The sequence below is a fragment of the Humulus lupulus genome, chromosome 1, assembly GCF_963169125.1.
Source record: "Humulus lupulus chromosome 1, drHumLupu1.1, whole genome shotgun sequence".
NCBI lineage: Eukaryota > Viridiplantae > Streptophyta > Magnoliopsida > Rosales > Cannabaceae > Humulus > Humulus lupulus.
The window spans coordinates 106,310,817-106,319,167 of record NC_084793.1 but is presented as its reverse complement, the minus strand read 5'-3'; the positions used below and the strand labels follow the sequence as shown (position 1 = coordinate 106,319,167).

The window sequence follows — 8,351 nt, the reverse complement described above, 5'->3', positions numbered from 1 at the left end:
GGTGTGGCCCTTGAGGGCGAGGTGTAACGACCTCCTTTCTTAACATACATGTATAGTGTAAAAACAAATTTTAACCTAAATACGACAATACTGAAATTCTGAATTTACAAAAACTTTATTAAACAATACATAAATAATGTTTATAACCTCAAACCACACAATACTCACAAATAAATAAAATTTTTATCTTACATACAAATCTTAATACTTTTATAAATCATTTTCGTGACGTTACTACACCTTAACGTAGAAATGAAAATGTATCCAACTGATAAATTGAAAAGCTTTATGTAAATTACAAAGTTCATGAAATACTTTTAAAGCTTTAAGTAAATGATAAAGTTCACAAAATACTTTTAATGAAATATAATAAAACCAAGTTTCTTGTTTATTTATAAAATAGCATAGCAGAACTCCACTCCCTTCAGGTCAGCCCCATATGTACAGTCATGTTGGCTCCACGTATACTCATCAACGATTTATATTTGGGGCCTCTTACCTACAATACAAAACATTAACTGATGAGCTAAGGCTCAGTAAGCAGAATAACTACCTCATATGCATTAAAATAAACGTGCAACATGCTATGTATTCTCTTTCTTTCTTTCACTTTCCTTTCTTTTGGGCCCTAGAGGATGCTGCTGCCGGCATTACATAGGGAATCACATTCCCACCTGAACATAAACATGATAATAGGGAATTTCCCGCATAAACATTCATCATATAGGGACGTACATCTCCCTCCTTACATTTTTGGGACTTAGGTCTCCCAAGCAGCACCTCTACTTTAACGTTTTCAATAACTTGTCTGTGAACATTAAGCGTGCTTATGCATAATATAACACTCTTGAAAATAACTTATGCATAAGAAAAATATGACAGATTAACATATAAAGCATATAAATGCACATAAGACACATAAAATACTTGTATTGTAGATGAGGATTCTACTTACCTTGCGTCTTGATAAAACAACCGAAATTGTTAGCTTCCTGATAAAAACACAAACTATTAACTTACATAAAATCTACATTATGAAATGTTAGCTTATAATTGTTATTATCCCATTTTTCCTATTTTATTGCTTATTTTATGTCCAGGCGTATGGTCATACTATATTTGTCCATGGCAAGGTCTTGGTCTAAAAGTCGTGGTCATGGTCATACGAAAAAGTCCAGGTCATAATACTTGTTCATAATAATAGGGAATAAGGTTATAAAAGTCCATAATAATAGTCCAAAGTATGACCATAGCCTATATAAGTTTAGTATTATGAGGATACATAAAAAAAATAGTTCATATTTCAATTTTAGCATTGTAAAATATGACGACATGGTAAAGAAATCTATATATAAATTTTGGTATTATAACGGCATAGTAAAATAATCTATATATAAATTTCAGCATTATAATGGCAGGATAAAATAATCTATATATAAATTTTGACATTATAACGACATAGTAAATTAATCTATATATAAATTTTTAAATATAGTAGCATAATCTATATATAAATTTTGGCATTATAACGGCATGATAAAATAATCTATATATAAAAATAGTTAAATAACTGAACTGAAAGGCTCGGGAAGGAGCTTACCCAAAAAGGTCTTCGTAGGCTAGCGTTACAAACAGAACTTCGCCTAGATTTTAGAGATTTAAAACTTTAAAAGAGTGTTAAGAAGATTTTAGGCAGAGTGAGAGAAAGAAAGATTTTTCGTAATTCAAAATGAATTCTGAAAGGCTCTATTTATAGGAAAACATTGGGTTACTATGCTGCATAGTAAAATAATAAAATATTAAAAATATCAAGCATAGTAAAATAATAAAATATTCAAAATATCAAGCATAGTAATTTGCTTAAGTCATCACTATATCACTACTGCATCAACATGTGGGACCCATGGGGTGGACCCCGCTGTGGGACCCTTGCGGACCCCACTGTGGGACCCACTATGAATAGTACCCGGTGAATAGTAAAAAAAAAGAAAATTTCCCAATCTTCTTATATTACTTAGTTTAACATTTTTGACTCATAAACTTTTCTGAAAATGTTTCTCTAACACCCATAAATTAATTATTCCCACCTGTTGGTTACTACAACAACTTAGAATTGTTAAAATCCCATAATAGAAAACAACTATACCCCCAACGGTCATGATCACTATTCACCAACGGTCATAAACGGCTAGTTTTTGTCCTATAAATACTTGTTCCTTCAACCATTTATTTGCACAACTTCTTCATCTCTTAACCTTCTAGATAAAATTCATCATCAAAACATGAATTTCTCTTTATTTTTCATAACTTTAGTGATTGTTTGCTTGTATTTAGCATCATTCTATGGGTATTATACTAATGAAATGCCCATGAATGTTATAGTTGCATATTCATTAGTTATTCTTCCACTTTACTTAATAGCTCTAACATTCGGTTAGCATTGTAATGCACTCAAAAGTATGAATAAAAAAATATCTTCTCTTATTTTTCATAATTGTTGTAATGTATTTGTAGAAAGAAATGGGAGTTACACGAGGTCACCCTGCGCACGGATCAGGTAGTGTCGTACGGCCAGCGCACGCAGATCCTGGTGGCGACGCGCGGTGCGCGCGTGCAGAGCAGGGGCGTTGCGCGGTCAGTGCGCGCGGGTCCTTGGTGGCACGTGAGGGGCTTTTGGCACTTGTTTTGGGTCTCTTACAAGTACCAGATTTTTAGCATTCACACTTATTAACGTGAGATACTGGGTCTCTATACCTGTCAAAGTTTGGCAATGTTGGCATCTTGAACTTACTGGGGGTTTCAGCCGCAGTAATCCTCTATACAAAGGGAGTGCCCCTCCTCTTATCGTACTCAATATGGGACATTCGTCCCCCGACCAGTTGTTGCACTGCCTTGTTCAGGACATCAATCTGAGCCTGAACGGCTTCTGGGACTGCCAGGGCAACCGGTGCCAGGGGAGCGTACTCATCGTGCCTCTCATAGCGGTCGCTAAGTACGTCCCTTAAATCATCGTCCCTACTCTCTAACTCCTAGCCGATCAAAGATGTTCTGCTACTTGGGTTACCCCCCAGCGTTATGGCTAGCTGGCCTATTTTCTCTAGGTGGGGGGCTTCTGCCTCCACCTCTTTCCTCATTTCTCCGACCAGCATTTCCTTTACAGGAATCAGCTTCATTATAGTCATGCCCATCTCTAAATTGTGGTTGACTACGGCATGATCGGCTGTTCACGCTATTTCCTCCTCGGGCTGACATCTCCCGAGCGTTAGTGGGAGGCCTGCGCTGGTCGTTGGGTCCCCGTGCATTGCTATGCCGTGGGGGGCCCCTGACTGCAGAGCCTGACTCGATGTTCCTTCTGTTGGCGGAAGGACGTTGTCCCCTGCTCGGTAGATTCGTCTTTTCATCCCCTGGGCGTCTAGGGCTGCAGGGCAGTTGCTCGGCTCTATTCTGCCTCGGGCGCTGGGGATTGCCTCGACCAGCCTGAGACGGAGGCTGCTGCTCAGGATCCCTAGGTGGGACATCGTCCTGAGCCACAGGCGGCTACTCCGACCTTTGAGGGCTTGCTGGCTGGAGCGGAGGGCTAGGATTGGGAGCCCTCTGAGGTGGTGCACTCGGCGGCTGATCTGGCTGAGAGGGTGGCGCAGCCTGACTCCTAGCCAATTGGATGGTTGCTTCAAGAGCTGCCATGGCATCCTTTTGCCGACGGTCCATGTCCGCATGCCGCTCACTCAGCTCCTGGCATTGGAATTGGCGTTCTATTTCTCTTTGTTGCAGCGCCATTGTCTCCGCAGCATTCTCAGCCAACTCATCCTGCAACACCCCCAGCGTTGCTCTCAGCGTTTTGGAATCTAACTCCTCCTCTTCAAACTCCAAATGTGGTTCATTCTCAGCCACATTTGGGGGAGGAGGTTGGGATGGTGCAGCGCCAGCGGCCTGTCCAATCTTCTTGGATGTTTTCGCCATTAGATTTTCTTACAGTTTTTTATCAATCTCTCAATGAAAGCACCAGAATGTTGACCCTCGATTTGGCCAACGACACGGAGTCAAATATACGACAGAAAATGAGATGACAATTAAGAGTTTAATCTAATGGAAAAGAAGAAAATACCAACGATTTATAGTGGTTCGACCCCAAAGAATGGTAATTGTAACGACCCGAATTTGCTATTCAGGCTTAGGGCCTTGATTAGTGTGCCTGGAGGGCAATAAATGGATTAATATGCTAATATGTGGATTTATGTGAATATATGATAATGATGCATGTTTGGTTGAGTTAAATGTGCATGTGGGCCCCGTCTGGATATTAGGGGCATAAATGCGATAAATGTTATGTATATGTGATATGTCTGTGCAGCACGATCCGAGACAGTCCTGGGGAGCGGTTAGCCAGAGAGTCACAACGGGGTTGAGATTCGGACTCGGGGTGAGTCGAGGGGTAATTTGGGTACTAGGTGTTATGGGATTATTGGGACATGAAAATAAATATTTGGAGATATATTTGAGGATAGAATGCCTAGGTGGGAATATTGGGGAAATTTACCATTTTGCCCTCGGGGACGTTTTGGTATCCCGAGCCTTGAGGTAATCACATAGACTAAGTTAAATAAAACAAAGGAAGGAATTTTCTAGAAGACTTAGGAACCGACTTACCTCCTCCCAGCTGAAGATAATCCTTATCTCTTTTTCTCTTTCACACCCTAAGACAAAACTCAAGGAAATTTTGGTGGAAACTAGCTTAAGAAAGGAATTGGCTGAGGAAACTTAGGAGCTTAAAGCTTGAGGATTGAGGATCAACTTTTGGGATTGAGTTCAGCAAGGCAAACTCTAATTATTGGAACTATGTTGAGAATTGTTGCTGGTTTGCTAGAGTATGCATGTAAGTTAAGCTTAATCTGTGTTTGGGTATTCTAGTTAGATTTTGGAGCAGATTTTGATGGGGTTTTAATGTTGATATTGAGCTGGTATGCATGTGTTAATTATCTGGGTTTGTTAAGTAGGCTTTGAATGAGTTAGCTTGAGGAAAAGGTAGGGAAGAAGATGGAAAATTCTGGGTTTGGAGGTGAGAGCCGTGGCCGTAGGAAGGGTGCGCCGTGGCCCGTGTGCGCGCGCGGTCATGGGTGGCCGAGAGGTTCATGCGTGCCGCGGCCCGTGTGGGGGTCAGTGTGATGCTAGCCTCTGTTTCGAGGCTAGTCGCAGCTCTTGAGGGTGGGGCTGTGGCCCTTAGTGCCAGTTTGTGTTTTTAAGGGTGTTTAGGCTTGGGAATTCAATGGTTAAGGCTCGGGATGGATTTTATCACCTGGATTGATAGAATTCAAGGTCCCGGAGGTTAGGGTTATGGTTCAAAGTCATTTATTAGATTAGAATTTGATGGATGGATGTTATTAATGTGTTGTGACTAGGGTTTCGACGAGGCTCAAGTTAGAGGACTGTGCTCGGGACATCGGTGCTCGGAAAGCTCGGGACTCAGGTAAGAAAACCCTTGTTCCCATAGAGCTTGTGTACAGGGCTGTGCCCAATATGTTTGATTGGAATTGATATGCAGGGTCGAGCCCAATATGTTGGAACTGCGGGGCATAGCCCTTTATCTGCTTATGCTGGAATTCTGGACTTGCTTGTTATATTATGTGTGTTATTTTGTGAGTGAACGACAAGAGCCGGGAACGGTGTAGACCAAGAACGGCGAAGGGCCGGGAACGGCGTTGGGCACGTGGAGTGCAAGGCCGAGAACGGCAAGGGGCCGGGAGCAGCGTTGAGCACGTGGAGTGCGAGTTGCCAGGGCGAGTCCCTAAAAGGATACCTGGGATATCCTCACGGTGTGGACCGCGAACCCAGGGCTTGGTAAATGCTTGGGACGGCTAGGCCGTATGTGTTTAGCCCATTGGTGGCCTGCTTATATGCTTAATATATGTGTTGCATATGTTATCTATTTGTGGGTTTTCTTGTTGGGCTTCAGCTCACAGATGCTCTGTGGTGCAGGTAAGGGTAAGGAGAAAGCCAACCGACCATGAGTGTAGCAGGCGTGAGGCGGCGTGTACATGTTGGGCCAGCCTGGCTGCCACAGCCAGAGGATTTTGGGAGATGGTTGTAAATAAACTTAGATTTTGTCGTTTAGTCGACTTTGTTCGATTTATATGATGTAAATGTTTCTAAACTGTATTTTGGGATCCCAGGTGTCAAACTTTTATGATTTTCAATGAAATGGAATTATTTCTAAAGTTTTTCCTCTGTTTATGGCTTAATCACACTATTTATTCTAAAACCTCGATTAGCGAGTTGAACACACGTTTTTAAACTCACTTTGTAACGACTCTAAGGAAGTAGGGCGTTACAGTAATGACCTACGTCCACTTAGTGCTATTATTAATATTGAATCTCAAAGCAATGATCAAAGAACTAGGGTTCCTGAGTTTCACAAACCTTGAGGGAATTACAATAAAACGATGGATAATCACACAATAGCTCTCTTTCTCTCAATACTCAGGAAAAAGATTCAGCGATCAAAAGTCCTTTCCTTGAGCTATTTCATGCATATTTATAGGCTCAATGAGGGTTACATGGGCCAATGGGCCTTATCTTTCCTTAATAACCACGTATCAAGGTAATAAAGAGGAAATATTCAATACAATTATTATAGGATTACAATCTTAGAAGTAAATAAATCAAATTATACGACCAGCCTGGTCGTACCTAATAGTTAAGCTTGATGAAGTGATGTGCCTCTAGTCGATAGTCGAACAACACTTCCGCCACGTGTAGACCACGTGTGAAAAATCCTTGCCACGTCATCAGCATACGTTTTTTGGGTAAACAAGTCTATAAAAGGAATGCTAAGGGAGAGTATAAATTAGTTTATTGAATCACAAGTTTTTGAGAAGATTAGAAGATTTAGTCCTGATGCTCTAGGTTTTAGATACTCTCTACAACATATGTCATTTTCTAAGCCTCAGTATTCTTTTCTCTTATTCTCTTTGTATCTATCTCATGTGTTGAGAATTGCCCGCTCTAGTCTAGGTGATTCTAAGAATACTTTGGAAGGCTGTGAAGAAAATTGAAGAACGGTTCAGTTTCTTGGTGATACCCTGCGACAGAAAGGATACAAGGGTTAGAGAAACTGAAGGAATGATTCAATCATTCCTCTGCGTATAATGTAAGTGTTCTTATCATTATTTTTGTTTGAATTCAATTTTAGAAACATGTTCTAGGTTGTCTCATATTAATTTGTTTAATATAAGATTTACATAAAAATAAACAAGATCATGTATAAGTTTTTCCAACAATAACTAGGTACCATGACGATTGATTATTTTTTTTTAGATCTGAATCTGTAACCAGTTACGATTATGACAAGTTTGGCTTTTGTGTTTGTGATTCTATTTGTTTCCAGGTCTGGCTAAGTAACTGGTTACTATTGCAACTGGTTCTTTTTTTTCACATCTATTTTGTTTTTCAGACCTAGTTGTAACCAGTTACCTTCATGATCAATTTAGTTTATTTTTTACATATCAGTTTTTTTTTTCTTTCCAAATCTCACTAAGTAACCAGTTACAGTTCAGTTGATATTTTGATAATGGTACATTACTAAAAAAATCAAAATTATGTTTATAGCTGTAACTAGTTACTACGACACCACTTAAAAATAAAACTAATATTTATTGTTATAACCAACTACCAAATATTACTAAAAAAATTGACAGTGACACAAGATTACTATCACAAAAAAAATAAAAATTGTTTTGATAGTAGTAACCAGTTATTGCAGATAAAATATTGATTGATGAAGATAAAAAATGGAAGAAAACAAGAAGAAATGAGAATAAAATATATGGTGATGAAAGTCTCAAAATTTTTTCTTCAAAATATTATGTAAAAAATATGAATGATAAAAAATAATACAAATAGATTAAAATTATAAAAGTAATCTCAAAATATATCAAAACTAACTACTAAAAATGTATAAAAAATAAAATATGGTATATAAACAAAATTTTATAAATATATGGGAAAAATACTCTCATAAAAATATAAACAAAAAAAATATGCCATAAAAAATTTAATAAAAAAAAGCTGCTATATTTTTTAAAATTTAAGAATAAATCTATATATGGTGTAATTTCCTCTTTTTATATTTTAGTTAGTTTTAGTATTTCTCATTCTTTAATTTTTTCTTTAATAAATTTTCTCATATAAATCAAGAAAAATATAATTCACATATCTTCGTACGTGATTGTATAAAATGCATATTTTTAAAACATTCCCTAAAATCTGAGCCATAAAATATGTAATTTTCTCATTTTCCAAAGAAAAATGGGCTAATGGGCTCTAGTAATATTGAAAAGTGGCCATCCCATTTCAGA

The 8,351-nt window shown here is 38.4% G+C and overlaps 1 long non-coding RNA gene across 1 annotated transcript; it reads right to left on the bottom strand.

Moving 5' to 3' along the window:
* Positions 1 to 235: 235 nt before the first annotated feature.
* LOC133815616 (uncharacterized) lies at positions 236 to 2,427 on the bottom strand. The gene is made up of 3 exons (XR_009884829.1): positions 1,601 to 2,427; positions 956 to 992; positions 236 to 499 (listed from the first exon to the last, which is right to left on the bottom strand). It is a non-coding gene; the product is annotated as an uncharacterized LOC133815616 (long non-coding RNA).
* Between the last annotated feature and the right edge of the window lie 5,924 nt (positions 2,428 to 8,351).